General features: G+C 46.7%; 1 long non-coding RNA gene across 2 annotated transcripts; it reads left to right on the top strand.

The window, feature by feature from the left end:
* The first annotated feature begins 1,148 nt into the window (after window positions 1-1,148).
* On the top strand, window positions 1,149-2,586 carry LOC124055989. Of its 2 annotated transcripts, XR_006842937.1 has the most exons (3): window positions 1,149-2,183; window positions 2,281-2,377; window positions 2,477-2,586. It is a non-coding gene; the product is annotated as an uncharacterized LOC124055989 (long non-coding RNA). The 2 variants fall into 2 exon arrangements; XR_006842938.1 differs by having other exon boundaries at window positions 1,149-2,377.
* The last annotated feature ends 4,090 nt before the right edge of the window (window positions 2,587-6,676 follow it).

Below are 6,676 nucleotides of genomic sequence, written 5' to 3'. Positions count from 1 at the left end.
GAGGTGGATTCCTGCTTCCTTCCTTGATATATCAGCACCCAAAGTCCACCTTCCAAAATCAGATGTCACCTTGAAAGGTGGAATCCAGCTTGATGATGATGTATACCAGCACCCATATCCAACTTCCAAAATCGGATATCACCTTGAAAAGTGGATTCCAGCTTGATGATGATGCATAAAAGCACACATATCCAACTTATAACTCTGCACTTCACCCGATAAGGTGGATTCCAGCTTCCTTCCTTGATATACCAGCACCCAAATTCCAACTTCCAAAATCAGATGTCACCTTGAAAGGTGGATTCCAGCTTGATGATGATGTATACCAGCCCCCATATCCAACTTACAACTCTGCACTTCACCTGATAAGGTGGATTCCAGCTTCCTTCCTTGATATACCAGCACCCAAATTCCAACTTCCAAATTCCAACTTCCAAATTCCAACTTCCAAATTCCAACTTCCAGCTTCCAGCTTCCAACTTCCAAAATCAGACGTCACCTTGAAAAGTGGATTCCAGCTTGATGATGATGCATAAAAGCACACATATCCAACTTATAACTCTGCACTTCACCCGAAAAGGTGGATTCCAGCTTCCTTCCTTGATATACCAACACCCAAATTCCAACTTCCAAAATCAGATGTCACCTTGAAAAGTGGATTCCAGCTTGATGATGATATATAAAAGCACACATATCCAACTTATAACTCTGCACTTCACCCGATAAGGTGGATTCCAGCTTCCTTCCGTGATATACCAGCACCCAAATTCCACCTTCCAAAATCAGATGTCACCTTGAAAGGTGGATTCCAGCTTGATGATGATGCATAAAAGCACACATATCCAACATATAACTCTGCACTTCACCCGATAAGGTGGATTCCAGCTTCCTTCCTTGATACACCAGCACCCAAATTCTGACTTCCAAAATCAGATGTCACCTTGAAAGGTGGATTCCAGCTTGATGATGATGCATAAAAACACACATATCCAACATATAACTCTGCACTTCACCCGATAAGGTGGATTCCAGCTTCCTTCCGTGATATACCAGCACCCAAATTCCGACTTCCAAAATCAGATGTCACCTTGAAACGTGGATTCCAGCTTGATGATGATGCATAAAAACACACATATCCAACATATAACTCTGCACTTCACCCGATAAGGTGGATTCCAGCTTCCTTCCTTGATATACCAGCACCCAAATTCCAACTTCCAAAATCAGATGTCACCTTGAAAGGTGGAATCCAGCTTGATGATGATGTATACCAGCACCCATATCCAACTTCCAAAATCGGATATCACCTTGAAAGGTGGATTCCAGCTTCATGATGATGTATACCAGCACCCATACCCCATTACAATTCTGCACTTCACCCGATAAGGTGGATTCCAGCTTCCTTCCTTGATATACCAGCACCCAAATTCCAACTTCCAAAATCAGATGTCACCTTGAAAGGTGGATTCCAGCTTGATGATGATGTATACCAGCACCCATACCCAATTACAATTCTGCACTTCACCTGATAAGGTGGATTCCAGCTTCCTTCCTTGATATACCAGCACCCAAATTCCAACTTCCAAATTCCAACTTTCAGCTTCCAACTTCCAAAATCAGACGTCACCTTGAAAGTAGGATTCCGGCTTGATGATGATGTATACCAGCACCCAAATTCCAGCTTCCAAAATCAGATGTCATCTTGAAAGGTGGATTCCAGCTTCCTTCCTTGATATACCAGCACCCAAATTCCAACTTCCAAAATCAGATGTCTCCTTGAAAGGTGGATTCCAGCTTGATGATGATGTATACCAGCACTCATATTCATCTTAAACTCTGCATTTCACCTGATAAAGTGGATTCCAGCTCCCTTCCCTGATATACCAGCACCCAAATTCCAACTTCCAAAATCAGACGTCACCTGTATGGCTGAACAGGCAGCCAAAACCTTGCCTAGTAAACCTTAAGTCGGGTGGGGGAAGGGCAAATTCTGAATTTCATACGCTTCAACGTCTACAGATAAAGGGGACTACATGACTGGAAATAGGGAAAGATGGGGATCAGATCATTTTTGCATGTCTGTCAGGATGGAGAGAGGAGAGTTTCACAAAGTGAAGGCTCAGCAGCAGCTTAGTGAGTCCATCGCAAAACTCTACTTTTACCAGATGCTGAAAGCAGTCCAGGTGAGACAGACTATAGTATTATGGTTGTTATTGTTCCCAGAACACTGGAAATACGGAAAGATGGGGATCGGATTATTTTTGCGTGTCTGTCTGTCAGGATGGAGAGTGCAGAGTTCCACAAAGTGAAGGCTCATCAGCAGCTTAGTGAGTCCATTGCAAAACTCTACTTTTACCAGATGTTGGGAGCAGTCCAGGTGAGAAAGACTATGGTATTATGGTTGCTATTGTGCCCAGAATTCTTGTGTCCAGTGTATGTAACTTTGTGTGTGTGTGTGTGTTCAATACCTCCACAGGAACAGGATCATCCACAGACTGCTGAAACCTGGCATGATGAGCTGCTGTTATATCAGCTCATACTCTTGTGTACATTGTACTTTTGAAAAATAAAGAGATTCTAATATAACTGTGTGTGTGATTGCAGTATCTTCACATTAATGGGATCGTGCAAGGAGACCTGAAATCTGAGAAAATCCTGCTGTCCTCACCGGACCATATCTCCCTAAAAACACTGATGTCCCATTTCCCATGTCTCTAGGACATACCTGGGAACTAAGACCAAATACATGGAAGTGGATTTTTGAAGTAAACATATACATGTCCCGAGGCAGCTAGAGGCACCAAATTCGATACACATATGTTTCAGGCCTTTCTGAGTCGAATGGTCTTGGTCCCATGTCTCTAGGACATACCTGAGGTCTAAGACCATGTACTTGGAAGCGGAACTTGGAAGCATGCATATACCCTGTCCCGAGGCAGCTAGAGGCACCAAATTCGATACACATATGTTTCAGGCCTTTCTGAGTCGATTGGTCTTGGTCCCATGTCTCTAGGACATACCTGAGGTCTAAGACCATGTACTTGGAAGCGGAACTTGGAAGCATGCATATACCCTGTCCCGAGGCAGCTAGAGGCACCAAATTCGATACACATCTGTTTCAGGCCTTTCTGTGTCGAATGGTCTTGGTCCCATGTCTCTAGGACATACCTGAGGTCTAAGACCATGTACTTGGAAGCGGAACTTGGAAGCATGCATATACCCTGTCCCGAGGCAGATAGAGGCACCAAATTCGATATACATCTGTTTCAGGCCTTTCTGAGTCGAATGGTCTTGGTCCCATGTCTCTAGGACATACCTGAAGACTACGACAATGTACCTGGAAGCGGAACTTGGAAGCATGCATATACCCTGTCCCGAGGCAGCTAGAGGCACCAAATTCGATACACATATGTTTCAGGCCTTTCTGAGTCGAATGGTCTTGGTCCCATGTCTCTAGGACATACCTGAGGTCTAAGACAATGTACTTGGAAGCGGAACTTGGAAGCATGCATATACCCTGTCCCGAGGCAGCTAGAGGCACCAAATTCGATACACATCTGTTTCAGGCCTTTCTGAGTCGAATGGTCTTGGTCCCATGTCTCTAGGACATACCTGAGGACTACGACAATGTACCTGGAAGCGGAACTTGGAAGCATGCATATACCCTGTCCCGAGGCAGCTAGAGGCACCAAATTCGATACACATCTGTTTCAGGCCTTTCTGAGTCGAATGGTCTTGGTCCCATGTCTCTAGGACATACCTGAGGACTACGACAATGTACCTGGAAGCGGAACTTGGAAGCATGCATATACCCTGTCCCGAGGCAGCTAGAGGCACCAAATTCGATACACATCTGTTTCAGGCCTTTCTGAGTCGAATGGTCTTGGTCCCATGTCTCTAGGACATACCTGAGGACTACGACAATGTACCTGGAAGCGGAACTTGGAAGCATGCATATACCCTGTCCCGAGGCAGCTAGAGGCACCAAATTCGATACACATCTGTTTCAGGCCTTTCTGAGTCGAATGGTCTTGGTCCCATGTCTCTAGGACATACCTGAGGACTACGACAATGTACCTGGAAGCGGAACTTGGAAGCATGCATATACCCTGTCCCGAGGCAGCTAGAGGCACCAAATTCGATACACATCTGTTTCAGGCCTTTCTGAGTCGAATGGTCTTGGTCCCATGTCTCTAGGACATACCTGAGGACTAAGACAATGTACCTGGAAGCGGAACTTGGAAGCATGCATATACCCTGTCCCGAGGCAGCTAGAGGCACCAAATTCGATACACATCTGTTTCAGGCCTTTCTGAGTCGAATGGTCTTGGTCCCATGTCTCTAGGACATACCTGAGGTCTAAGACCATGTACCTGGAAGCGGAACTTGGAAGCATGCATATACCCTGTCCCGAGGCAGCTAGAGGCACCAAATTCGATACACATCTGTTTCAGGCCTTTCTGAGTCGAATGGTCTTGGTCCCATGTCTCTAGGACATACCTGAGGTCTAAGACCATGTACCTGGAAGCGGAACTTGGAAGCATGCATATACCCTGTCCCGAGGCAGCTAGAGGCACCAAATTCGATACACATCTGTTTCAGGCCTTTCTGAGTCGAATGGTCTTGGTCCCATGTCTCTAGGACATACCTGAGGACTACGACAATGTACCTGGAAGCGGAACTTGGAAGCATGCATATACCCTGTCCCGAGGCAGCTAGAGGCACCAAATTCGATACACATCTGTTTCAGGCCTTTCTGAGTCGAATGGTCTTGGTCCCATGTCTCTAGGACATACCTGAAGACTACGACAATGTACCTGGAAGCGGAACTTGGAAGCATGCATATACCCTGTCCCGAGGCAGCTAGAGGCACCAAATTCGATACACATCTGTTTCAGGCCTTTCTGAGTCGAATGGTCTTGGTCCCATGTCTCTAGGACATACCTGAAGACTACGACAATGTACCTGGAAGCGGAACTTGGAAGCATGCATATACCCTGTCCCGAGGCAGCTAGAGGCACCAAATTCGATACACATCTGTTTCAGGCCTTTCTGAGTCGAATGGTCTTGGTCCCATGTCTCTAGGACATACCTGAAGACTACGACAATGTACCTGGAAGCGGAACTTGGAAGCATGCATATACCCTGTCCCGAGGCAGCTAGAGGCACCAAATTCGATACACATCTGTTTCAGGCCTTTCTGAGTCGAATGGTCTTGGTCCCATGTCTCTAGGACATACCTGAAGACTACGACAATGTACCTGGAAGCGGAACTTGGAAGCATGCATATACCCTGTCCCGAGGCAGCTAGAGGCACCAAATTCGATACACATCTGTTTCAGGCCTTTCTGAGTCGAATGGTCTTGGTCCCATGTCTCTAGGACATACCTGAAGACTATGACAATGTACCTGGAAGCGGAACTTGGAAGCATGCATATACCCTGTCCCGAGGCAGCTAGAGGCACCAAATTCGATACACATCTGTTTCAGGCCTTTCTGAGTCGAATGGTCTTGGTCCCATGTCTCTAGGACATACCTGAGGACTACGACAATGTACCTGGAAGCGGAACTTGGAAGCATGCATATACCCTGTCCCGAGGCAGCTAGAGGCACCAAATTCGATACACATATGTTTCAGGCCTTTCTGAGTCGAATGGTCTTGGTCCCATGTCTCTAGGACATACCTGAGGTCTAAGACCATGTACTTGGAAGCGGAACTTGGAAGCATGCATATACCCTGTCCCGAGGCAGCTAGAGGCACCAAATTCGATACACATCTGTTTCAGGCCTTTCTGAGTCGAATGGTCTTGGTCCCATGTCTCTAGGACATACCTGAGGACTACGACAATGTACCTGGAAGCGGAACTTGGAAGCATGCATATACCCTGTCCCGAGGCAGCTAGAGGCACCAAATTCGATACACATCTGTTTCAGGCCTTTCTGAGTCGAATGGTCTTGGTCCCATGTCTCTAGGACATACCTGAGGACTACGACAATGTACCTGGAAGCGGAACTTGGAAGCATGCATATACCCTGTCCCGAGGCAGCTAGAGGCACCAAATTCGATACACATCTGTTTCAGGCCTTTCTGAGTCGAATGGTCTTGGTCCCATGTCTCTAGGACATACCTGAAGACTACGACAATGTACCTGGAAGCGGAACTTGGAAGCATGCATATACCCTGTCCCGAGGCAGCTAGAGGCACCAAATTCGATACACATCTGTTTCAGGCCTTTCTGAGTCGAATGGTCTTGGTCCCATGTCTCTAGGACATACCTGAGACTACGACAATGTACCTGGAAGCGGAACTTGGAAGCATGCATATACCCTGTCCCGAGGCAGCTAGAGGCACCAAATTCGATACACATCTGTTTCAGGCCTTTCTGAGTCGAATGGTCTTGGTCCCATGTCTCTAGGACATACCTGAAGACTACGACAATGTACCTGGAAGCGGAACTTGGAAGCATGCATATACCCTGTCCCGAGGCAGCTAGAGGCACCAAATTCGATACACATATGTTTCAGGCCTTTCTGAGTCGAATGGTCTTGGTCCCATGTCTCTAGGACATACCTGAGGTCTAAGACCATGTACTTGGAAGCGGAACTTGGAAGCATGCATATACCCTGTCCCGAGGCAGCTAGAGGCACCAAATTCGATACACATCTGTTTCAGGCC

This window comes from Scatophagus argus, unplaced genomic scaffold, assembly GCF_020382885.2.
Source record: "Scatophagus argus isolate fScaArg1 unplaced genomic scaffold, fScaArg1.pri scaffold_57_ctg1, whole genome shotgun sequence".
NCBI lineage: Eukaryota > Metazoa > Chordata > Actinopteri > Scatophagidae > Scatophagus > Scatophagus argus.
Note: the sequence above shows the minus strand (reverse complement) of the source record. Positions and strands in the feature narration are given on the sequence as shown.